The sequence below is a fragment of the Pipistrellus hanaki genome, assembly GCF_964339955.1.
Source record: "Pipistrellus hanaki genome assembly, chromosome: 4".
Classification (NCBI taxonomy): domain Eukaryota; kingdom Metazoa; phylum Chordata; class Mammalia; order Chiroptera; family Vespertilionidae; genus Pipistrellus; species Pipistrellus hanaki.
Window position 1 is genome coordinate 47,601,297 of NC_140506.1, and position 27,579 is coordinate 47,628,875.

The 27,579-nt window shown below is 39.3% G+C and overlaps 1 protein-coding gene and 1 long non-coding RNA gene across 28 annotated transcripts in view; one reads left to right on the plus strand and one right to left on the minus strand.

Moving 5' to 3' along the window:
* The window catches only part of LOC311622019, a 1,104,806-nt gene that overhangs the window by 627,480 nt on the left and 449,747 nt on the right, over positions 1-27,579 (plus strand). The window lies entirely within an intron of this gene.
* Positions 1-27,579, minus strand: part of MCTP1 (multiple C2 and transmembrane domain containing 1) — a gene marked incomplete at its 3' end in the record, with an annotated part of 425,829 nt that overhangs the window by 41,917 nt on the left and 356,333 nt on the right. The gene's annotated exons all lie outside the window — the stretch shown is intronic.

Sequence of the window (27,579 nt, forward strand, 5' to 3'; positions counted from 1 at the left end):
AAAGGGCTATAGAGTAAACATTTTTGGTTTAATAGGACATATAGCTTCTGTTGTAACTACTTAGCTCTGCCAATGTAGTACAAAAGCAGTCGTAGATACTAAGTAGACAAATGGATGTACTTGTGCTCCCATAAAAGTGTATTCACAAAAACAGGCAGTGGGCTGGATTTGGCTTATTGGCTGTAGTTTGCTGACCTCTGCTCTAGTCCAAATAACCCATTTTATGTATCAGACCAAGAGAGGAAAAGCCACCTGCTCTAAACTGCACCAGAGGCAGATCTAGAATCTAGGTCTTCTGATTGGTTGTTTAGTGGTCTTTAATACTAACTGAATTGGGGTAATTACTTCATAATAAATTAAGCTTCTGAAGCCATAAGGCAGATCTGATACTATTGTCAAATTGGTTCATTTTAACCTAGATAATAAGAGTCATACATGAGGATTTTATTCTACTTCTGGATCTTCCAAAGGTAAATGGACTTTGAAACTCAGTTCCCTTATTTATCTTGCAGAGGAAAGCATTTCCCAGACCAGAGAAACACATGCCACAATGGCATGTATAGCTAGAACTTAATGCTTTTTAAAAAGCAGGGTTTGGTACTCCCAAAACACTGCCAGGACAGTAGTCCCTTGACAAGCTTCTTCAGAGTGACTGAATACACACGGCTCCCTGTCGGGCTCCTTCTTTAACAGGGACATTCTGACATGGTTAGAGGGGCAGGTATACCTTTGTGGTGACAGAATAAAACCCATGATTGCTTGATCTCCTTAGCCCCATGATCTAAAAATTTAGTTCTATATGGTTGATTGAAATCTGTGGGCAAGCTGTTATTCTGTTACCTCTGTTTCCTTCTATTATACTAATAGCTATGAAATTTCCTGGAAAATATAGTTAATATTCCCTTGCACATCCAATTTTTTAAAAAAAAATATTTTTAATTGATGTTTCAGAGAGAGAAAGTGAGAGGATAGAAAGATAGAAACATCCATGAGAAAGAATCATTGATCAGCTGCCTCCTGCATGCTCCCTTTAGGAGATTGAGCCTATAACTTAGGTACATGCCCTTGACCTGAATCGAACCCAGGACCCTTCAGTCCACAGGCTGACGCTCTGCCCACTGAGCAAAACCAGTCAGGGCCATAAGCACTTCTTGGGCACTGTCATGAGCACTCTAAGTTTCTCTATTATTCTCTTAGGATCCTGCGATGATACTAATAGTTTTCAAGAATTTCTTTTTGAGGTACTGTAATATATTTCCAGCTTTCTCTTGGGCCCACAAACTAAGAAAAAATGAGAAAAATACTTTGTACCTATTATTATACTTTACTCTCCTGGGTAAAGACAAGCTGCTGTTACCTTGACAGAGGACTACCATGAGTAGTCTGGCCTGCCCGCTCAGGAGCACTCAACACAATCAGAAATCTAGGATAGGAGCTGACACAGAAGGTCAAGAAATAGCCAGCCTTCAAACTTACGCTGTAATTGTGGCCCTCACAGCATTCTTGTCCTTGGCTTATGTCATAACCTGGGTTATGTTTTGATTCTCACCGTCCATATCTTAGCAGATGATGTGCATCACATTTAAATACTTAGATCAACCTTGAAGGAGGTTTAGAATCCTCACCAGCCTATATAATTTTTGCTAGTCCAACATGTCATTAAGGATACTAAAGAAAAAATATTTTCTTTGAGTATACGGAAGCATTTGCTGTGGTTTACTGGACAAAAGACACCTGCAATGGTGTCTTAATAGTTGACACTGCTTAGCACTTAAGATATATACAGTCCTGTGCCCTGAACCCTGCTTTTGAAGAACAAAAAATATTAAAAATATTTTGTCCAAGCAGTGGAAAAAGAGACAGTTTCCCTAAACTTCAGAATCTATAATACTGTATTAAAGTGAATAAGAAAAGGAGAAGCGGTTTCTTGTTAGGGCAAGCATTCGTGGAGCCTTAGATTAAGAGCTATTAATATATTTTATCCATGATGTAAAGTAAATATTACCAGTAGATTCGCTAGACCAGTGGTCAGCAAACTCATTAGTCAACAGAGCCAAATATCAACAGTACAAAGATTGAAATTTTTTCTAGGAGCCAAATTTTTAAAACTTAAACTTCTTCTAATGCCACTTCTTCAAAATAGACTTGCCCAGGCCGTGGTATTTTGTGGAAGAGCCACACTCAAGGGATCAAAAAGCCACACATGGCTCGCGAGCCGTAGTTTGCCGACCACTGCACTAGACACATGAGCAGACTGAGACCATAGAGTGGTTAGGCAATTTACCCAAGGTCATTTAGCTAGTGGGTGATGGAGCTGGAATCCAAATTGAGAAAATCTGAGTCCAGAGCCTGAATGAACTATTACTCTGATCTGTACAACCAGCTGGTAAAATCTATCTTCTTCAGTGGAGACCTGATGAGTGAGAAACAAAAGAGAGGATATAGCATATTCCAGTCTCCTTATTCCCTAGAACACTACTGACATATTAAAGCACCTGCCCTGTGCTCTCCATGCCTGGGTAGTCACAGAGGGAAGTGGCGAGTCACAGGAACTTGTGATCACATTTCAACACTGCTATTTCCCAACAGTGATGGAAGTCTGCACCTTGCTTTTGTATTGCTATTTAAGTGAAGGGAGAAGCGTTAACTGTTAATGACTCCAATGACATATTTTTGGGCAGATGAGACTTGGTTTCTATAGTCCTCTTCTCCCTTCGTTAGTTTAGACTCATGCAACTCCTACACCTTTGTAGTCGTCATTCAGGCCCTGCACACATAATCTGGCTTTGTCTTTTGGGGCCTGTGGTAAGATTGTACTTTTCTTTTAGAAGTGACTTGCATTGTCCAATGAAAGGTGAGCAGCAATGGTCTGTGTTGTCTCCAGGTGGAAGCCTTAAAAGTCAATGCGTGCTTTGCCATGGTTCTCCTTTCGATTTGGCAACTAGCTAAATAGCAGCCGCTCCGTCAGCCAAGGTGAGGAGACAGCCAAGGGAAGGAGTAAAGCCCCCTGCCCACTGTGATGAGCACATGGCATAAGCAGAATAAAGCACTGAGGTTCAGAGCCACCAAGATTTGGAGTCATCCCTGCAGCGAAACCAATCCTCTCCTTACTGGCCCACTCTTGCAGAAAATATTGATGCCTAACTCACAGCAGCAACATAGAGGATACAGCAGAAAAAGGGAGGAGGCTTCTGGCTGCTGCAAAGGCCATTGATGTTACCAGCTATTGGGAAATATCCAGGTGTTTCCAGAAAGCCTGGGAATGGCAGTTTAGAAAGAAAATCCCTCATCATCCAGGACTGGAACCTGGTCAGGTTTTCTCTGGAAGTAGAAGTTGGAATTTCCATTTCCTGCAACTGGCCCAAGCTGTCAGCAGCACCCAACAAGCCTCAGGCCTTTCCCAGGGGTCCCTAGACACCAGCAAGCACTGTGTCTATGAAAGCACTCTGGGGGTTTTTACTGAACACTGGCCAGGCTCTGAGGTAGGAAACATACTATTTTAACTTTCTGGATAGACATGATCATTCAATAGAGCAACCAAGGGCTTTTCTCTCTGCTTTTCCCCTTTCCGTAATAATCGAAAATAGCAATGTGAGAGCTAGGGGTTTACACAGAAAGAAATGGAAATCCCTGACAGTGATGACTTAATAATATTGCAAATTACAGTTTTTAGTTCAGGAAATTTAGCATACCAAATCACAGTTTAATTTCCTTCTACAGAGTCCAGACATGCAAGATAGTATATGACAGAGGGTCAAGGCAGGGTGGAGGAAGAGGGTAAAGATGTGAGTAAGGAAAAACAAATTGTTGCAAGTGCCCTTGAAAAACTAATAAAAATGACCGAGGGAATGTAAACAAGTGGGTTAATATGTGTGAGGCCTACAGCCCTGATTTTTGGGAGGCCAAGGGTCCTTGCTTCCTTTTTCAGGTGCATACTTCTCCTGCCTGGTGGGATGTGAGGATCCAGTCCCCAGAAGGAATGCATAAAGTGTGCAGAGCCCTGACAGCTGTTAAAAAAAAAAAAAAGGAATGACTTTGAGAGTGTCAGCAAAACGGAGCCGCTGTTGAATGACATGTGTCCTTGATTGTGCGTGCATAATGCCGCATGAAGGAATGCAGAGTAGGGGAGCTGAATCACTAAATGATCTGTCTTTTGTAAGATCAACCTCTCAGAAATAACCATCATTCAATCCCTACTCACCACTCACCTTGTAAAATATTCAACAGAGCTGCCTCAGGTATATCAATTAATTCTCCTGGATGAATGTTTGTGTGTTTGTAAGAGAACTTTGGCCTGAATTTCATCCAAAATGATGACCTGGTTCCAGCTAAGGCAAGGTACAGGGACAAGCCCTCCAAGCTAGCTGGGGAAAGGTTAAGTTGTTCAAACCTGTCGGTATCACCCAGTCAGACTGCAGCTGATCAACTAGACTGAATGTGCACCAGAGAACCTGGGAGTTATATCCCTTTGTATGCACAATAGGTCCTCGGGTTACATCGGAGATCCATTCCTATGGCATGAGGTCAAGAGATTTTCGCTGTTAAGTCGGAATCCACCTACGTCACTCACATGGAGCACATACACAACAGTAATGAAGTGAAACAGTAAAAAAAATAAAAGAAAGATAACAATTCCTCACCTTGTGGTAAATAAAAAAAAAAAAAAACAACATAAAGCACATATGTACATAAATCAAAATGACGGAACTTTTTTATATATAAATAAATGGGAGATTGCGACAAAACCACAAAATGATGTCCAGAAAGTCCCATATAACCCAAGGACTGCCCATATGTGAGTTCAGAGGTTAGAGGTCAAATAGCTACCCTGTTTCCTCAAAAATAAGAAAGTGTCTTAATTTTTGCTCCAAAAGATGCACTAGGTCTTATTTTCAGGGGATGTCTTTTTCCATGAAGAAGAATACGGTACATATTTATTGTTAAATGAAAATAAAGGAAATTTATTACCTGTATATGGTACGGCAGTACGGTAGTTGTCAACACAAACCAGACAAATTGTGAATCCTACAGTATCAAGAATTTACTCATTTATTCAATGACAATCATGTCATCATCTTCTGGAACATCATCATAACAATCCAATTCCTGAATTTCCTGGTGAATTTCAGAATCAGTGGAACAAATCTCTCATGTTTAGCAATAGCATTCTGAGACAGAGCCTAGGGGGTCCTTATTTTCGGGGGATGCCTTATATTTCACTCAGAAGAAAACCTGTAAGTAGGTCTTAATTTCGGAGGATGTCTTATTTTCGGGGAAACATGGTAGGTTGAATTTTCAGGTGCTTGAAACTCAAGTTCTCAAACTCTAAAGTGACTAAGAATCACCTAGTTAAAAAAAATTACTGGGTCTCACTCCATCCTTACTGAATTCAAATCTCTTGGGGCAGGACTAAAGATCTATGTTTTAAAATGGTCTCTACATGACTCTGATGAAAACTAGGGCCTTTTCTTTAAGGTATCCTCAAATTTAGCTGAGTTGCAAAAAGAAAACAACTTTTCATAGTCATAAAAATCACAAACACAAAAGCACCCAGGTGGGGAGAAACACCTAAATCCAAAGAATTCATGTAAGTAGAGAAAACATATATCCTTTACCATCTAAACCATGGGTGGGGAACCTTTTTTTCTGCCGAGGGCCATTTGATATTTATAACATCATTGGAGGGCCTTTCAAAATTATCAACTTAAAAATTAGCCTGCTCTATTTGGTCAAACATTTAATTAGCTCACCCCTAATGCCTTGGCAGGGCCAGACCAAATGGTTTTGTGGGCCTCATATGGCTACCCTTGATCTAAACCAAGACACTTCAGAAAGTGAAATTGGCCACCATTAATATACAGTAGTATACCAGATATAATCAGGCATCTGTAAAGGCAAACCAAGACTCCTGGACACCTGAGTTGTAAGACTAATTTAGGCAGAAAAGTTGATTAATTAGGATTTAGGCCACAAACTCAATAGAAAGCCCTCATCCAGGTCTTCAGGCTTATCGATCAGTGCAAATATTTTAATAGGGAGGGTTTATAAGCCCTAAATCCAGAAGATCTGATTTAAAGGCACTGGCTTGGACAGTACAGGATAAACTCTCAGGCCCCAATTACCCTGAGTAGGGAGAGACCGGTAGAAACCTTGACCTCACAGTGGAAGAGGGCATACAGCAGTGGCGTTTATCCACAGCCACTTCATGAAATGTAAAGGACATCCTCAGGGGCAGAGAAGATAAATAAACCTGGCATTTTTCTACTTTTCAAATTCATCTAACAGTTTCCAGAAAACACCTTTCCCCCAAGTTTTCAGTTTTCTTCTCATGTCTTTTGCACAAACCACCTAACAATTATTGTCACATAGATTTCCTACTGCTTTCTTCCTACGGGAACCATTTCAATAGTTTTTCAGGACAAAGAAAGAATGGGCTGTGCATTTTCATTATTCAATTATACAAAGTAGTCAGCACATACACAATGTTTTAGAAGTGCAAAATAGCTAGATACAACATGTAATTCTAAGATATTTCATTTATTTAAGTTTAACAGTGGTTGTAGTACAAAGTTACTTTTGTAGATAACTACAATGATGTTATTGCATATTTACTTTCAGATATCTCTTCCATTTTTCAAATAAACTCAAAATATAGTGTTCATTCAATGATGCTTCTCTTAGCAAATAAAAGTCTACTCTTAGCTTTAGGAATAAATTCCTCAATATTGGAAACTCCTTAGAATATGAAGACTAAAGAAAATGTATATGCAGCCGAAACCGGTTTGGCTCAGTGGATAGAGCGTCGTTCTGCAGACTGAAAGGTCCCAGGTTCGATTCCAGTCAAGGGCACGTACTTTGGTTGTGGGCACACCCCCAGTAGGGGGTGTGCTGGAGGCAGCTGATCCATGTTTCTCTCTTATTGATGTTTCTAACTCTCTATTCCTCTCTCTTCCTCTCTGTAAAAAATCAATAAAATATATTTTAAAAAAAGAAAAAAAGAAGAAAAGAAAATGTATATGCAGAAGAATCTGGATCTTCATAAAGTAACTTCCCTTCTAGCAATTTCATATTGAGTGGACTACACGTCTTCTGTGCAAAGTTCCAGTACATGGAATGGGAAGAAAGCATCTGGTGTGCTGACCCCCAGAGAAAAGCAGCATCTGAGGAAGCACTGAAATAATTACTAAATATGTGCATAGAAGAGGCAAGTGATAGTTACAGGAGAAGGGAAAGAGAAGAGAAAAACTCTTCTTAGATGATTATAAAATATTAGAGGCCCGATGCACAAAGTTTGTGCAAGGGGCTTGGCCCTCGAAGCCCTGGCTTCATCCGGAAGGTCGTTCGGCTGTCTGGTCTAATTAGCATATTATGCTTTTATTATTATAGATATCAATTTACCTGAGAGAGCTAAAGTGCATTGCCTATGCTTTTAAAAACTGCTCTTAATTACCCTTGAGGCCAGAATTCCATAACAGGTAAATACATTTTTAGATAGTTTTCTAAAATATGTATAATTTACTCAAGGAAAAAAGATCAGTGTCCCCTGGAGCCGATTGAGCCTCATAGGTAAATACGACTTTAAGTAGATTCCTAAGAAGTGTATTATGTACGGTGGCTGATGGAGTGGAATGCCTATGAAGAAGCTTGGAAAGTCTGTCAGTTAAGTACATAATAAAAATGAATTGGAAAAATACATTATTTTCTCAGTGGACTATAATTGGCTATGCATAGTAAAAAGTCTTATTTTCAGATATGTATTCTGCATCCACAGAGTTTTAAATCCCAATAACTGGTATTTTTAAAACTCAAAATGCTAAGCAATATTAGTGAAAGAGACAGAGGAACGTATGGTAGATGTCATTCTATAATTCACAACTCTCTCTGATTAACTCTTTTTCTTCTTTTAATGCAGACTTCATTTAAAGCCATAGGTGAAAAGTTAAAGAAGATGGATTATAAAATTAAACTCTCTTTATCAAACAGTTTAATTGATGCTTTCAGAAGTTGTCAAAGGACATTTAACTTTTAAATATAATTTCAAGTATCCAGGGTAACACACTTATCTTATTCTGCTATTTACACCTTGGTTTGGTAGGCAAGCCCACCCTGTCCTACTGATTAAGAGGCTTCCTCCTTCCAACTCTTCCTCATTCTTCCATCCCATCCACTCAATTTTGGCTTCCCTTGTCCCTTTCCTTCCCTGGACTTTATTGTACCTGTCATTATGACCTTTCAGCATTACCCTGCTTCTGTACAAATCATCCTGGGTTGTGAACTCTTCTGCTTTTGGTGCTACATACTCCTTTTATGTCATATAGCCCCAGACAGGCTTTCACAATTACTTGAGTATCCATTCATTTATCTTTTGTTGACAGGCTATTACCTCCCTTCCAAGTATTTTTTCAATCCTCTTTTCTCCAGAGCATTCCATTTCAACTTTCAACTCACAACCAGTGACTATTTCTTCCACTTTCCTGGAAAGAGATGAGGCCACATTGTGTTTCCTCAACACCCACCCTTTCACCCAGAATCTCTCCACGGAACTCATCCCTTCTCCTCTGTGCTTTCTTCCACTCAACCCTGTCTCTTCGAAGACCTTCATCCTCTAGTTCTGGAACTCAGCCTTCCCTTCTAAAATAGCACGACTTCTCCATTACCAAAATACACTCCATACGTTCTGTTTCTCCTCTCCCGATTCAGAATCAAACCATTTCAAAGGGCTGTTCATACCAAATGGTTTTATTTGCCTTCTGCTCTGTCCCCACCACTCTGGTTCCCACCAGGGGAACCATAAGCACCAATGTCATGAATAAGCAGAAAGGGCATTTCATATAGATAGCATAGTATAGCATATCAAGAGAATCTAAAATTAAGGGTAAAAATGAGGAATATTACAATAGCAATACCTATAGAATTTTTATTATAAAATTTTTATTATAAAATTCTATAGATATTGCCAGAGAATTCTATAGAATTACGCAGAGAATCACCAAAGGGGATGTGATTTTTTGAGTCTTCATGAGTAAAATAATTGTGCTACTGGTAGATATCCATGAGCTAGAAAAGGAAAGTATTTTATGAGAAAGAATTCAAGTTAAAATTGGAAGATACTGAATTTGGGGTTATGAAGGGACGACTTTCAATGTCCAAGAGGGCGAAAGAGGCAACAGACTTGGGGTAAAAAGCATACCAAATTTTTAGCTTCTCAAGAAGAAGAATTCGGTTTCATTTCTCTTTTTATCCCTCAGAACATCTAGCATTGTGCTTTGAACATTCTAAATACATAATATATTATTGCATAAATGAATGAATAAATGACTTTGGAGTTATATTCACTGAGGTGACAGTTAAAACTGTGGGTATAGATTAGTTCTCTGATGAAGAACAAAATTTGGAGGTACACCCAAACATTTGAGACAAAGACAAAAGTCAATCTACAATGCCGGGACCGGTTTAGCTCAATGGATAGAGCGTCGGTTTGGGGACTGAAGGGACCCGGGTTCGATTCCGGTCAAGGACATGTACCTTGGTTGCAGGCATATCCCCAGTAGGGGGTGTGCAAGAGGCAACTGATCGATGACTCTCTCTCATCGATGTTTCTAACTCTCTATCTCTCTCTCCCTTCCTCTCTGTACAAAATCAATAAAATATATTTTAAAAAAAAGTCAATCTACGATAATAAAAGTCTAATATGCTAATTAGACCGGAAGTCCTTTGGACTAAGCCAGAGCTGCAAAGGAAGCCCTGGTCCTGGTGCCTGCTGGCAGCTGGAGGGAAGCCTGGGTCCCAGGTGCCTGCTGGTGACCAGAGAGAAGCCTGGGTTCTGGGTGGCAGAGGGAATTTTGTGCACCGGGCCTCTAGTGTTTGAGTAAAACAACAAGAGAGTAAAGAGTGTAGAGGGATGTTCAATGATGGTCAAGAGGGAAATGGGATACACACATTGGAAAGATAGAATACCAAATGAAGTTATTGATGTCTTCATGGAGCAAGTTTAGTAAAGTGTTGTATAGAGAAGCCACAAAGGAAGAATTAAGATAGAACAAAAGTGGGGCATAATTGAAGGCCATTGATGTAAAGCATTCCTGGGAGTGATGTGGAATGAAGGAAAAGAAAACTCATTAGTAGATTTTTATAATATCATGCTAAGTGAAATAAGTCAGAAAAAGTCAAGAACCATATGATTTCACTCATATGTGGAATATAAAACTGAAAGCAACAAATAAACAAAAAATCATATACACAGACAACAGTATGGTGGTTACCAGAGGGAAAGGGGGTGGAGGAGAGGTAAGAAAAGGGTTAAAGGGGGGGTCAAATATATGGTGACAAAAGGAGACTTGACTTTGGGTGGTGAACACATATAGATGATGTATTACAGAATGTGTACTTGAAACATATAATTTTATCAACCCACATTAACCCAATAAATTCAATAAAAATTTGAAAACTCACTACATTCTTTTAAAATATATCAGTACATAAAGATAATGTAAGAAACCTCTGGGACAACTTCAAGCAAACCAACATCAGAATTATGGGGGTCCCAGAAGAACAGAGAGAGCAAGATACCAAAAACATACTGGAAGAAATAGTGACAGAAAACTTCCCCCACCTGGTGAAAGAATTAGACTTACAAGTCCGAGAAGTGCACAGAACCCCAAACAAAGGGAATTCAAAGAGGACCACACCAAGACACATTATAATTAAAATTCCAAGAGCAAAAGACAAAGAGAGAATATTAAAAGCAGCAGGAGAAAAGCAGGTAGTTACCTATAAAGGAGCACCCATAAGATTGTCAGCTGATTTCTCAACAGAAACCATGCAGGGCAGACGGGAATGGCAAGAAATATTCAAGGTGATGAATAGCAAGAACCTATAGCCAAAAATACTCTACCCAGCAAAGCTATCACTCAGAATCGAAGGCCAGATAAAGAGCTTCACAAATAAAAAAGCTAAGGGAGTTCATCACTGCCAAACAGAATTATATGAATTGCTGAAGGGGTTTCTTTAGGAAGAGAAAGAAAATAAAGATAAAAATTATGAACAACAAATACGTAACTATCAACAAGTGAACCTAAAAACCAAGAGAATTAAAAAAAAATTCTGATGAACAATATTAACTGGTGAACATAATAGAATCAGAGGTATGGAAGGGAAGTTAACTGACAATTCTCGGGGAAAAGGGGAGTGGGGGGGGGCGTGCGGGAAGAAACTGAACATAAACTGTGCACATGTGGATGAGGACAATGGGGGGTGGGGAAAGGGCAGAGGGTGGGATGGGAACCTGGTGGAGGGGAGCAATGGAGGGGGAAAATGAACACTTGTAATAATATGAACAATAAAGATTTATTTAAAAAATAAAATAAAATAAAATACATTGAAGAGAGCAAAGCAATTTAAAAAAAATAATAAAATATATCAGTACATTATGTGAAAAATAGGTATTTGTCATAGTATACAAATATTTATTAAGTGCATACATTCATGAATATGTGAAAGAATGAATGGAGAGAATCATTCAATACTGAATGAGAAAATACCTTAATTTCTTTTTACTTAACCAGAAATTTCCACCTTTATTTCTGTGCTGTAGAGTGTGTAAATAGATGCACACATACCTATAAGTGGCAAAGTTGATAAAAACTGGTCTTTTTATAACATATTACTTTTTTATCTGTTGTTATGGGAAAAGACCCACACAGGAAGTTATATAACCCCCGCTGTGAGGAGGGAATATTTATAAACAAACACAAGGAATTTTGATTTTCATATTGATTGTTTTAGTATAAGCTATAATCCCTCCAAGTGGGTGGCTCCAAGTGGACATCTGGATAGTTTCTTTTATTAAAACTAATTGTTTTGTATGTTTGGAAAATGTACAATTTTATCATCACAGAGAAAAATCTGCACAATATCATTAAAATATGAAAATCAAGCATGATATATGGAATCAAAGAACACTGAAATCAATAAGCATCTGTTTATCTTTCCTCATATAATGAGAAAGAGATATCAAAAATTATTTTAGATATGGGTTTGGCTTTTTTTAACCCTATGAAATTCATGCTGAGTGCAGAAAACTCATGCTTGATACATTCAGCTCACAGTACATTTTTAGGGTGAATTACTAAATCCTCAAAACCTGACCTTCTAATGAAGGCACTGATGCAAGCACAGAGTTGGTAAAAAAAAAACACACACAAAAAAACCCCCACAAAAATATAAAAATGCATAGATATATGATCAATGAGGGACAAATTTTGATGGAATTATCACCAGATCTCTACAGGCAAGGAATATCTGTCAAACATGCCTACCATTGGTTTTGATTCCATTAATGCCTCAAGAAAAGACATGAGGTAGAGTTCTGGATTCCAGGTGTGTAAACATGCAGAGATTCTGATATTACAATATCTTTCACATAGACACCCGGACACAACCCAACCAGATGCAGTCCACTGGGAATGCTACCTACTCTTTTTTACTACTGGTATCATTATTTAAATGTTTAATGCAGGAGAAGCTGAAGGCCAAAAAAGAACATGCCTGCACTTAGTTTCAAGTGACAGCTAATACAGTGCATTAAAGGTGTAATACTATACACATGGTAGTTATATATAAATAGTAGCATTAAAAGGGGTTACAACATTCCTAAAGACATCCTAAGTCTAAAACACTTAAAAAGCACATATGCAGTACAACGTATCTTAAATTATTTTAATTGGTTTCAAGAAGACTTCAGATTGGTGATGGGCTTTGACTTTTTCTGATTATAAAAGAGAAACACAGATGAACGCTTTTTAGGCAGCATAACACCATTCCCAGGTAGACTGCCCTATAACCTGTGTTACTTAAATCCCATTAACTATCAACGGATGGTATTTTCACATAAGTGTTTTATGTAAATTTTTGTTTTGCAAAAGTTGTTCGTTCTCTTAATAAATATAGCTAATGCAATGTCTTTTTTTTTTTTTCCTTTTCTTTTGTTCTTTCTTTGTATTCATTATCCAGGAATTTTTAGAAAAAGAAAGGGATTGGTTGGGGGAGGCAGAATGACAGAACTGGAATACTTAGCGACCATTTTATTGTTGAAGGATATATATATATATATGAAATCTAGTTATGTTCTTTAGCTCGATTGCTTACAAATAACTTATCTGAAGAAAAAAATCAAGCAATTCTGTCAGTTGTGGAAGTTTATTTTTCCATGTGTTATCTACAGATAAGCCAGCCTATACTATTACATTTCTACTGTCATAATTGTGCATGAATTTTGATCTGATTTTGTATTACATGGTGCAAAAGGTGACACATTTTCTCTAATATATCCCATTAGAAAGGAAAGAAGTTGACTAAGTATGAAATCTGAGGACCTTGACTCAAACTATGCGACTTTGAGGTCAGCTCAATGGAAAAAAGAACTTGTTCAAGCACCCCAGGCACTGAAGGCTGTGACAAGCAAACGTTAATACCCAGAGTAGTTACTCTGTTGGATAATCAATAAAATCTTAACATTATCAGACTGCAACAGCTGTATATTCGCTTATCTCCTTTCCTTGCATGTCTTCAAAATATTCAAGCATGGAATCACAGAGAATACAGATGCTTGCCCTGTTCCCAAATCACTGCTGATCACAATACTCAGCTAAGACACCAGAACCAAGAAACAGCATTTATGTGCAAAATGTGCCAGATATTGACTTTTAAAACCCGCATAGGCTACCTCACTCCAGCAGAAAAACGTTGGCTTCAAGATTCCCAAAGAGACTCCTGACTGAGCTACTTATAGTTTCTACAACAAAATGTTTAGATATTAGTGATCTTTTAAATCCTATGAGAAATGTCCTTGAACAAATTAGTAAAATACCAGATGTGAACTGTTGGCAATTTCAAATTAATTACATTTTCTAAAAAGTAGGGTTGTTTTAAAAAAGAAATGTTTTCTAATTTTTCCCCCTGACTTGACTTTTTACTTTTGGCAGCCAGGAAGCAAGGAAAGCCTGGTTGACCTCCAAGACACAGAGCAGTGGCATTTGTCCTCGCTCTTGGATGGAGGACAACATATGACCATTACAAGTTAGATAGTAATTTAAAATATAATTTTTATTGATTTCAGAGAGGAAGGGAGAGGGAGAGAGAGAGAGATCAATGATGAGAATCATTGATCAGCTGCCACCTGCAAGCCCCCTACTGGGGATCCAGCCTGCAGCCCAGGCATGTGCCTTGACCAGGAATTGAACTGTAATCTCCTCGTTCATAGGTCAACACTGAACCATGGAGGCACACACTGGCTGGGCTAATTAGGAATTTCAAAATGATTCTTTACAACTCCTTCCTACTCCCCAACTAGCTTGAAGGGAGAGCTTAGGTAGAAGATGAATTTTGGAATTAAATTTTTGTCTATCAGCAAAGCAGAAGATTTAAGTAGCCTTTGAGTTTTCAGCAAGAAGAATGATAATTCACACAATCCTTGGTTATTTCTCATCTTGTTAAAAACAAAAAAAACAAAAAAACCCCCACACAAATAAATAAAAATATGTAAGATAATAAAATTTGGATATTATCAGTCAATTTGAAAGTCCTATGTTTAATTTTTGAGATAACCTAATTCAGCCCTATGTGCTGATAAGTCTGGTAGGTAGTAGGCTTCTACTGCTATAAGACATCTAATAGAGAAGCTTTTGCTCTGGATGTATGGCTGATTTATTTTCCAAAGATAGCCACAGAATTATCTCCCATTCCTTAGATCCTTACTAAGTATGGCCTTAACACTCCTGGTTAAGAAGTACAATTGTACAACTGCAAGAAGTACAATTTTGTCTCCTTTTGCATTGATACTTCTTGGAGGTAGATAGAGTGTCAGCCTGCAGACTTTAGGGTTCCGGGTTCGATTCCAGTCAAGGGCACGTACCTCGGTTGCAGGCTCCTCCCCAGTCTGGGCCCTGGTTGGGGCACATGCAGGAGGCAACCCATCAATGTTTCTCTCACATTGATATTTCTCCGTCTTTCCCTCTTTCTTCCACTCCAAGAATTAATTGAAAAAATATTGTCGGGTGAGGATTAAAAAAAAAAAAAAAGTACAATAGACTTTGTCCTCTCTTTAAATCTAAGTTGGCCTTAGCGACTTGTTTGACTAATAGTATATGACAGAAGCGACATTCTGGGACTCCCATGGCTGGGTCATGAAAAGCCTTGCAGGTTTCACTGGGGTCTCCCTTTGAGAACCCAACTGTCATGAAGCTGGCAAACAACCTGTAATCACCAGACAGAGCCACCTTGAATATTCAGCCAAGTCGAGCCATTAGGTGACCATAACCCTAGATATCTAGCTGGAACCACAGGAGAGCTTTGGGCAAGAACTGCTCAGGTATTCCAGTCAACCCACTGACGGATGAAAGAAAGGTAAATTATTGCTTTAGATCATCAATGTATTTGTGTGTGTGTGTGTGTGCGTGCGTATGTGTGTGTGTGGTGTCATGTAAAATATAGTGGGCTTTAGAGGGAGAAAGAGGAGTTTGAAGTTTGGATGTTTCACTTCTTTTGTAACTTAGTGAATTACTCTGTATCTCAGAGATGTCAATTTTTTTTCATCTAAAAAATAGTGACAATAGTAACTGCTTCTCAACTGACCCATGTTCCTCCAGCATCATATTTTCCTAATGACTCTTAGATCAAAGCCAGAATAAGCATGGTTACTATAATACCCTTCCTCAAACCAACTTTTGAGGCATTAAATATATTTTGTCTCCTTTTACATGGATACTTCTCATTTCTGCACTGGGTCTGTGTTTACTTATTAAAAGCACGCTAAAAGGGTAAAAGGCACTGTATAAGGAGCTATTATCATCATTTTCCCAAATGCTCTCCTACGACCTAGTGCCCAAGGAAAAGAGGGCTGGGCAGGCATAAAGGACACTTGCTCTGTCTATTCTGGTCAGAATGAGCTATGGCTATGCAAAATTGCATCCCAAGTGACTTACCTGTCATCTCCAGGAGGGTCAACAGGCTTTGCTACATCATGACTGGGAAGGAAAATTAATCAGAAGATTTGTTTTCTGATCTCATTTTCTTCACCATCAGACAAGTTACCTAATTCCTAGCTTAGTTTATTCTCTATTAGATAAGTTAACTTGTGTTTAGGCTCAAGTACTTCTCTGTTTTAGAAATATTATCTGGCTTCTAGATATTAGAAGCATTATCTGGTTTCTAATCTTGGCTAGTTCCCCATCAGCCAAGTTAATCTTGCAGATACTGAACCAGGTGAATGATACTGGATAAGCCAATACACAGAGTTATTGTGAACATTAAATAAGGTAAGGAAGGGGAACACGTGAAGTGCTACACAAATATAAAGATATCTCAGCTAGGCATCTCCCAGTCACCCACACCCTAAATTTCCCCTTAGTCTATTCAACATAAATTTGTTTTCAATAATCTTATTGCATTTACTATGAAAATTTTATTTCAGATTTGTTTCTTTCTATTCTCATTATTACTATTCAAGAGCAAGATGCTAATATTTCTTCTTGGGACCACTGTGGCACCTCCTAGCATATTCCTCTACTCCAAGTATTATTTCCTGTTTATTCCATCCTCCGTCCTATTGTGAGAATTTTCTCCTTAAAGCACAAATTTCACCATGACAATTCTCTACTTTTAAATTGCCTTGGCTTCCCCATTTCTTGGAGAATTTAATTCAAATTCTTTAGATGATGTGTAAAACCTTTAGTCTTTTCTTTTCAATATTAATACCTTTCACTTTTTTTCTAGCAGATTATAACAATAACACATTGAACTTAGTATGAGGTTCAATACATTGGGAAATTAGAGACTTTACACAAGACAAATCCATAAAGTATGATCCTTCTTGTGGGGGCAGAACCTTCCCTTCCACTAAGCAGAGAACTATGTGACTCAACACGATCATCCCATACTACCTTTTGTTCTAATTTCAGAGAATGGCAGTGTTGGAGGCAAAAAAAAAATAAAATAAAATATAAATAAATAAAACTCAACACATTCAACTGCTTCAATTCCCCTCTCCATTTTTCCTTTTCTCATTTTCGTCATATAAGCAGATGGCGTGAGGCAGAGCCCTGTGAAACAGGGGTTAGGTGCTCTACTGACTGAATTCAAGGCAGACCCATGAGTTCCCTGAGGTGACCGAGAAATGTACTCTCAATCAACAACTTAGTGCTGTACCTGAGAAATATAAGCAGAGGGGAAGGAATGGAAAAGGAGCTACAGACATGTTGGTGGGAGGCCTGATGTCCACAGCGCATGATTGCCTTCAGACCTGCATTCACCTTTCCAGTGTCATTTTCCTCCAACTCACCTGTACTCTACTAGTATGTTCATACTACACTCTATACTTCTTGATTTTCCATACACTTCCTCTTACATCATCATTCATCCTTCAAGACAAAAAACAAAGTGCTACTTCCTCTATGCAACGTTCGCTGGCAACTCTGTGAAGATAGTCACCCTCCTGTTGTTCCCATCCTGTTCATAACGTTTTCCTAACATTTTTTTCTCACTGTATTATAACAACCCAGGATCCCACCAGGCAGTGACTACAAAAAGCCCATATTGTGTCACATTTATCTACTCAGTGATTTGTCCTCAATATATATGTTAATGGGGGAAATGGTATTTTTCAGTTAGAGAGACACAACAGCAAATGGTTAAACCTACATCTGAAATTGAGCTTCAAGGGGTTGGGGTGGGTCTGGGAACTTAGAAAAAAAGTTTTAAGTCCTTTCTAAGACTGATTTTATTTTTAAAAAAATAATATTTTATTTCAAATTATAATATTAAGACATTGATTCACAGACAGTGGATGGAAAGGGATGATGTATATGTATCAGCCTAGACTAAATTATGTTACAGTAACAAAGACCTCAAAATCATAGGGGCCCATGAAAACAGAGGTTTGTTTTTTGCTCACACTACACGACCATGTAGGTGCTATGACATCTTTATTCCAGAACTCAAGCTAAAGGAGGACCTCCAAAGTGGACAATTCCAGCTTTATTTCAGGAGGAAAAGAATGACCACAGAGCCAAGAATAATTCTTGAAAGTCCTCCTGGGAAGTGGGATGGGTTAGCAAAAGTGAGTTACATATCAAAGCCTGAGATCAGGATATTTTGAACAGAAAGCAATCTGCCAAAGATGAAGACGTATTAAAGGCAAACAGGTGTCATTGTCACTAACATGTTAAATCCTTTAGAATAGTGTCTTGTTGATAGGCATCTAAAAAAACACCCTGCTAATGTGATTACAGTCATACATCTGTGTTTACTTTGAGTCTAACTGAAGTTGAAAAAAAATTTTTTAAGTATCATACAGTTTTCATATCTATTTATTTTATATTAAATATGGAGTGTAATGAAACACAAAAAGTACAGTATTCCTCATGTGGCAAGATTCTGGACAATGGAAGCATGGACCCAATAAAATTGAAGGAAGACCTCTCTCTCATTGCCTAGCACTTTATAAATCTATTAGACACAATGGATTTTTTAAATTCAAAAACATCTTGATTTTTAAAAACTCAGAGTTTACCTGGCTTTGGATTTGCCTTAAGAAAAAAAGACTTGTGTTAAAAAATTTATTTTGTTTTTTTTTTTTAGGTCAGCATATCACCAAGAAAAATAAATCACATGCCACTGAAAGTATTCCAGTGAAGTGCACATTTGAAGTTGTGTTCTCATCAAATGATGTCAACACTATGAGAATTTCTGACATTTATTTAATATTTCTCTTTTGCATGTAACCTGATGAAAATAGATTCCTCTATTTGCATAGCCAACTTATTACTGTCAAAGAATTCCTATTTCATGAACTCCTTTAGAATCTGCAGAGTCAATGTCTTTAACATGGTGAAGGATTTCTTTGCCAAACAAACTTTCAGGAAGAATAAAAATCTTGGCACTCAGGGCTCCAATGGAGCATCTGTGATGTTTGGCAACACATCTGGTTCTGCTGCTTTGGTGAAGAAACATGCTCCTCATCTCAACATGCAGTGGTGTCAGCCGGTGTCAACGACTCTGCCAGCAACCCTGAAAAAAATCGTGTCTATTCCTACGAACATTGTCAACTTCCTGAGAGCCAGGGCTGACATGCTGCTATTTCGAGAGGTTTTGTCAAGAAATGGGAGTACGGGAGGAAGTTCACTGCTGCGATACGGAAATTAACTTGCTTTCCAGAGGACCTGTCGTGAGGCATTTGGTTGCCCTTCACATGAAGAGTTCTGCTTTCTTTTGAGGCAGAGAAAATCAAATCATCAGAATAATCCAACAGGAAGAAGTCCATTCCTAGTCTGCTTTACTGGATGGATATTCTTGCCAGATTATCTAGGTAAATCTTTCCACTTACATTCTTTTAGTTTGACTGTTGTGCTGGAAGGGCATGTCAGAGGCAGATAGCCACCTGAACATTCCAAGGCTGCGTAAGTGCTTTGGCAAACTAGAGCAAGGAGTGACAAACATCGTCAGTTTGTTTACAGATGGAAACCCATAGACAGCTGGAACCATTAGACAGAACTGTTTGAATGCTAATTCTGCCTCCAATGATCTTAACATGAAACCATGAATACTTACTCCTTGTTAGAAGACTTAATGTAGCACACTAATGAAGCAGACTTTTCAAAGGATGATCTCGTTGACACAGTATGGATTTCAGAAGGATTCTGGAGAACTCCAAGAGTCCCACCATGTCTAGTCCTCCTCTAATAAAGCCACGGGGCTCCCATGTTGTTTGGGGCCGTTTCCTGTGCCAAATCAGTGTTTCCAACCCCTACTGCCATGAAGCTGAAAAGTCATGTTCACACAGGTGTCCAAAGTAAACAAGCCAATTGCTGTGTCATAAACCACTCCATAATTCCAATATCAAAGCCAAACATCAGCCTTCTTGTAGAGGCTTACCTTTTTTACTTACAAAATTTGCATTTGTCTCAGGCATAACATCCTGAGGAAGGTGATAAGTGTAAGAGAAAAATGCCTTTAAAAGACACTTTATTGTCCTTGTAAAATAATTCAATTTCCATTACAAAAATGGTATTCAACAGTTTGTATGCATGGTTTTATGTGTTTCCTTCAGAGGAGGACTTCTATAGCTGTCTTTAGACTCTCCAAGTGTCTGCAGTCTAAATAAGGCAAAAACCCTCTGTGTTGGCGCTTTGTAGAGTGAATCGTTTTAAGGAACAGAATAAATGATGTGAGGAAGTGAAATTCCTCTATTGAAAAATAAAGCTATCTAAAGGGGCCCGCTGCACTGGAGATAAGCACTAACCCATGCTCATTTTGGGACAAGATTTTAGAATAAAAACAGAAGCAATCTGGAAAAAAAAAACATTCGACTTGTTAGATACTGTTTTTAGCTCTCATATTCAATGAAGAACCTGTAGCCACAGATATGTAGAAGAGTAGGACTAATAAGGAAAAATCAGCAGCTCAGATCTATGCTTTACAGTGTCGTCTTTTCTTGAGAAGTCTAGAAAAGGCACCAGGAAGGCCCCTGCATCAGTTCCCATTGCTGCTGTGACGAATTACCATGGCTTAAACAACACAGATGTGTTACGGTTAACTGGTCTGCAGTTCAGAAGTTGGAAGTGGGTTTCACTGGGTTAACGTCAGGATGTGGGTAGGGCGACATTTCTTTCTGGAGGCTCCAGGGGAGAAAGCATTCCTTGCCCTTTCCACCTGGTAGAGGCACCCACATTCTTGGCCTGTGACCCCCTTCCTTCCTTTTCAAAGCCAATACAGCAACTCACCACCCCCTCACCCCACCCCAGGCAGTTTGTGTTTTCATAATACCCTGGCTCTGGCCTTGGCAGTGCACTCTGCCCTGTGCACTGAACAGCTGCACCTTACCCTGCCCATCCTGGGTGCTGTGCTTGTTGAGCATGTGATGCAGGGCACACGTTTTCTTGGGCCGCAGACATGGGGCTTGTAGAACTTCTGAGGTTCTCTTCTGTAGTGATAATAAGGGCAATGGATTTGCAAACAGCTCAGGTCTTGGAGAGCTTGAACCTGGTGCCACCTGTCACTTTGGCGAGGAATGGTTGGGGGAATTCCACCTTCAGTTCATCCAGGTATTTCAGAGCCCATCCTTCTTGCCCTGAGGGCCTGAGCATTGGTTTTGGCCACAGGTGTGCAAGCAGCCCTCAACTGCCAGGCACTCTAATGGCCTCTTCCCCTTTTAAGGACATTTGTTAGATCAGCTCCCCTCAGATAATCCAGGATAATCTCCCAACGGTAAGGTCAGCTGATGAGCAATCTTCATCCCAGCTGCCACCACAATGCCTCTTCGTCATGCAGTGTAACATATTCACAGGTTCCAAGGATTACAACAAGGGCATCTTTGAGGGGCTATTGTTCTGCCTATCACCCCTGTCCCCCTCAGTTAGTATTGTGAGGAAGGACTGGAAATACCAGGGAACAGTTAAGAAGTAGAAATCAGAAGTACACAGCCCCTAGTGGGACTGATGGTTGTTCCCTGACTGTAATACCAAAATTCTTAAGGATCATGCTTGAGGTCTTCTGCATCTGTACTGTGATTACCCCCTCCCCTCCTGGAAAACCTAGTCTCAAGGAAGGGTAAAGATGCCAAACTTAGTGTTAGTCCTGACTCTACCACTTAGTGTCTATATTACCTTTGGCAATTCACTTGAGTTTGGCTGAACCCCGACTCCTTATTTTAAAACTAGATTCAACTAGGAGAGGCAGGGAGAAAATGTGCTGGGATGTGCTGAGTGTCAGGGATGCTGGGAGGAAAGCAGATTTCATGGGGTCCGAGTTCCACTGGCTTTTGAAGGGAGTTGTGGGAGAGAAACAACTGGGTTCCCCTATCCCCAGACTTCTGCTGAGGAGTCTGGCTTGCACCAGCTATGGTATCAACTGAATCTCAATCCTACTGGAAACTTCCCCTGATACCCCATCAAGAGTCACAGTGCTGTGGAACCTCTCCCTAAGGATTCTGCTAGGTGAGGCCAGAACAAGAATGCAAAGCGCACATATGCAGGCAGAACACCTATTGCCTTCCAGCCTTCTGATGCCTACCTATCTCAGGTATCCTCCAGCTGTAATGCTACTGTGATTCTACTAGTGCATTAAGCTGAGTATTTCTATGTCTCAAGGTCAGTGGGCTGTCACCTCAATGGGTCTAAGCACCAACAGGTCCCCAAAAAAAGGAATGGCCCCATCCCCACCTTTTGCCAATTTTCTTATTTGTTCTTCTACCCAGGAGACAACAAAGGAAAAGAGCCCACGCTCCCCTCACACAGGAACAGAATCCTATCTAATGAAGAGGGAATATGCTAATTGACCCTCACACCCATCACAAAGATGGTAGCACCCACAGTCGATAAGGAGGAAATATGCTAATTGGCTGTCCCACCCTCAAAGATGGCAGTGCCCACAGCCACAAGATGGCAGCACCCAGTCCCCTTAGCCCTACAGGGATGGCAGGTGTGTGGCAAAGTCGGGCCCACCCTGCATGCCTCCCTCCTTAGTTCCCCAGTGCCCTCAGCCCCCCCGTCACCCAGGGCTGGCCTGAGACACAGGCAAGCCTTGGATGGCAGCTGCCCAAGGCTCAGGTAACCAGGGCCAGCTGAGGCTTGCGCTGCTGGCAGTGGAAGCAGCAGAGGTATGATGGGGCGTCCCCTTCCTCTGATCGCTGGGTCATCTCCCACCTCTGAGGGCTCCCCGACTGTGAGAGGGGCAGGCTGGGCAGAGGGGACCCCTGCCTCCAGTGCATGAATTTTCATGCACCGGGCCTCTAGTTAGATAATAAACAAGTGGAACATATTATGCTATGACTGCGAAATATAACTTTTTATTTCTCTGGTGTGAGATATTTTCTATAATCTTTGAAAGGACCTGTTTTGTTTATTGAAGAATAGTTATGTCATGACCTAGCAATGAACACATGTGAGGAACACAGATATTGTCCCATTTTTGTTCTAGAGCATGGGTGGGTCTCAATGGGTGTAGTAGGCAGAATTATGAGATGGCTGCGAAGATTCCACCTCGTAGTGCATATTATATATCCTGTATAATCCTAGTGCCTGAGGGGATTTAGGATTGTCTTCCCCGTGATTAGATTATGATGGCACAGTTCCTTGATAAAAGGAGATTTTCTTTGGAGGGCCTTAAAGGGACTAGGCTCTTCCTGAAGAAATAGTTTGGAAGTGTAAGAGAGGTGTGACACAGGAAGATGCTCCATTGATGGCTATAACTATGGAGGGGATCCAGTAAAAGTGGAAAGTGGCTCCTAAGAATGAAAGCCAACAAGAAAACAAGGAATTCGGTCTTTTAACCACAGGGATAGGAATTCTATGGACAAACTGAGTGAGCTTGGAAGTGGATTATTCTGTAGAGCCTGGAGATGAGAATTCGACTTCCGTGTAAGGCCGAGCAGAGAGCTCACCAGGACCATGCCTGGACCTCTGCCCTACTGAACTCACAGCTAATAAGGGTGCATTGTTTTAAGCCTCCAATTGGTTTTACAGCAATAGAAAACTAACAAACTAATAAAATGGTATTCTAGTTAAATGTGCTTTGGGATTTTTCTTAAAAGACCTTTTTCTTATCTCCTGTTTCCCTGCCTTTAAAGTGTTGCTCTGTTTTCCCACCATGAAGTTATTTCATTGACTAAGAAAATGCCATATTGTTAGATCAAAATCTTCTCTCATATCATATATGAGAGTTACATTTTTTTTCCTCCCTCACAGTTGATTTGAGATGCAAAGATGTCTATGCATGCTTTGAGCTGGAGAATCAAACCGGAAAACACGGATTCAAGAATTAAAGCAAACAATCTGTGCATTTTGAAGTAACTCAAATGTATTTCATTCATGGCATCCTGCTTTCTTGATACACAACAACTCTGACATAACGGTTGAAGATAAAGAAGAAGTAATGTGAGCATAAGTACTTGGACATTTTAATATCTTTTACCAATAAATAACAGTAGAATGCCGCACATCTGAATCCATGCTTTTCCTAAGAAAACCTGCCTTCTACCTTCTGCTTCCTGACACTGCAGCTGGATCCTATTATAAGGATAAGACACACCATGGGGAACACGCCTAAACTTTTTAGGCTACAAAAACGAAAGTTGATCTTCATTAATTAGATGTCTAGATTATGCAGATTGACCACTGTATTATATACAGCAGAGTGAAAGTCACTATTAAATGTCTTGTTGATAGCTCCTCCTAGGTAATTTACTAAGCCTTACATACTGAGATAGTCTGTTAACCACAAAGGCAGGATTTGGTGTTAGGTCAAAAATCAGAACAAACTGGGACTTTGTGGTTGATGGCAGAAAAAAAATATTCTACAGCAAAAGGAATGGAGAACACAATATGATATCTTTCTGAGATTTAATCCAGGAAACATTGCATTTCCAGCAAAACTTAACATAATGCAGGTAAGTGAAAATATCAGCAAGTCAATAATTCCTAATTAAGACCCACCAGTTAAAACTCATATTCCCTACCTTTGTGAAAATTATAGAATTGGATTTAAAAAAAAAGTCATTGAAATTTAGATTTACATAAATGTCAACCACGGATTCTGGAATAAGTCTGAGGATCACAAACCCTCAGTTTAATAATGGTGAGCTGTTTTAGTAAAAAGGAAGAACTCACACACACATACAAATACTCAAAAGGCCATCATGTACAAAACTTCAAGGTCTGGGGAATCAGGTAAATCATGACTTAGCTTTTACCAAGTTTAACCAAAGTCTTCCCAGGTGCTAAAGTCAGCACTAGAGAAAGGCTATTATAAAACCACTATGTTAAGTAATTATAGCTTTGTCTGCTTCAACTTCTTATACCATCTATATAATTATGTTGAGAGAAAACACTCCAAGCTCAAATGAAATAAATGACTTCAGTTTATGCCCACACGGACCTTGTCAAGTAGCCAATGACTTGCCCTTTCATTGTGAGTGACTAATATCAATGTTGGCTCTAAAGAAAGACACTTTTCATAATCGCCCAACAATCTGCTAAGTGAAAACATATGGATAGGCTTAGGCAAAGCCTGCCAGGGGTCTTTGCTGAATGGAAAACAGGTGCTCTCATTCTGTGCCACGTAATACCCCATTTACCCCCAAGTCCAAAGGTTATAGGACTAATAGTTGCCTTGTGGTAATCAGGGAAAGCCAAGACACTGGCCTTGGTGAAACATCTGGGACATATTTTACATACTTGCAACATATGCTTCAGGTTCAATTAAAGTGAGGCTTTGGCACATTTATTAATCTTTTTTACTTTTATCCTATAAGAGGACCCACTGACCTGACCCTACTATTATACCATATGAGAAAACAGAGAAATAATGAGAGCGAGAGGTCAGCACCTGCTCGTATGGCAAAAAATACATTTGTTTTCTCATGAAATTCCATTACGCATGACTCTATACACAAACTTTAAGTAGAGGAACCAATGCATTTTTTAAAGTAGGAAATTACCCTTCTCCCACTCAGACACACTGAGAGCCAAGACTTTCAAAATTTACCGCTACTAGAGCCAGTCAAAAGATGGATGCTGGTAAACAGAAACTTGAAGTTCCTTCTCATATTTCCATTTCTTAAGAGTAAAAATTTTGTATTTCAAAATATCCATTCTAAGATTCTTTTCTCTATCATGCAAGCCCCTAAAATATAAGCTATTATATGAGATTTTCTTTTTGTTCAGATATGATTTTTAAATATAATTGCATTATGAATAAAAAGAGAAACCTTCTATATCATTCAAATAAAGAACTGGATTTATGAAAATTAACTCACAGTCCTTTCAGATGGAAAACGCACTGTTTGTTGGCATTCTGTACAGAAGAATACAGTTGAATTCACATAGTAATTTAAGCACTCCTTTCAATCAACTTTGGAAACTAGATCTAAAAATGCATTATCAAGGCGCTATCAATTTTAGACCACCAAACACTGGATCATAATGATGCCACTTCGGAGATCTGCTGTTATGTTCACCATGGTGTATTCTAGGCATCTATGTTTGGTAAGCTGGTTAACCAGGTGTGCTATTGGTTTCCCACAGCTAACATCCTCTCTATTAAAAAAAAATGACCATAAAGATGGGATTAGTGGTATAGAATACCAACAAACTGGCTATAAAATTCAGGCTGACTTCAAGCAGGACACTGAATTACTAGACTTCACTAAGGGTTTCCATTTATTAACATTTCTGGGGAAACGCCCGCTGTCGGGATGGATCTTTATGGTAGCTTTAATAATAAAGCAGCAACAAGCGAGGGAAAATGGCCATAAATGGATGGCAGCTCAGTGTTTATCAGCAGAGAAATGATGATTCAGAGCTGGCATGTTGCGTTAAAATACAGGCTCTCTACAGCTCTACCACTGACCTTAACAATAAATCATATCACTTATTGCCATAAGTGTAGGCTCATGTTATTTAACACTAAAAACAAGCACATAGGTGTTTTTGCAGAAATCTTTTTGTTAGTTTATATTTGATGATGTCACTAATGACTAAATGATGTACATAAGAAAAATTTTACATAAAAGCTCTATCAATTTTTAAAATGTTTGAAATTACATTAGAAGGGAGAAAGTGTGAGTGTGTGTGTGTGTGTGTGTGTTTCCATTTTCCTGTAAGCATTAATATTAGGGAAAAAATCATTTGGGAGTTAACTAATCACTGTGAATTTTTTTTTTTTTTTGCCATTTTCAATGCTAACTTCCAGCACACACAAGCTTAAACTAAAATATAACTGTACATCTCTACTGGAACCAAAGGTCAAGGGTATAAATGAAGATACACTGTTTTTCTCATTTCTTCAAAAAAAATTTCACTGCTTTACTATAACAGAATTCAGATAGATTCTGGTGAAGGTCAAAAATCTGGTTTTAGATGCCACACAGCACAGAAATAATGAATGATAGCTTCTTTCCCTCCTCCCAATCTCACCCTAGGACTTTTTCCATTTTAGATCTTGACCTGCCCAGGCACTGTAAACCAGCATCACTCTCTTCCTTGCCACAGAAAGCAGTCCTTCCAACCCCAGCCGCTGCTGCAGTGGCGCAAGGTCATTCTAATTCCTCCCTCCAGTTGTCCTCTCTCCCCAGGGGACCACCAATCCAAGCAGTCCCAGAAACTAGCTGTTATTTACTGTGGTCACCATCCACAAGCCAACCAGCAATTGAAAAATGAGCCTCTCTGACCACACTTCCCTGACCAAGGAAGCACTGGGCCATTCCAAGTCAAGTCTAAGCAGAGGGCAGTAGCACTGGGATTATTTAAATGCCCTCCGCTCACACGTGTTCCTCTGATGAGCAATTTTTCGAAAATTACAGATGACACTATCCATGTTCAGCTCATGCAGCCTGCTATTTTTTTCTCTCCTCTCTTTCCCCAAAGTGTAGCCTGATTTGTAATACTCAAGATAGGACACATTTTTGCCCTTCAAAAACAGTTGTCACTGCCGTTATCTTCACGCGAGCTATCAAGTTCCAGACAAGCTGAATTATTATTATTTTTTTTTGTTGTTGTTCCTAGCAGAAAAATATTTGACCCAGCTCTGGAC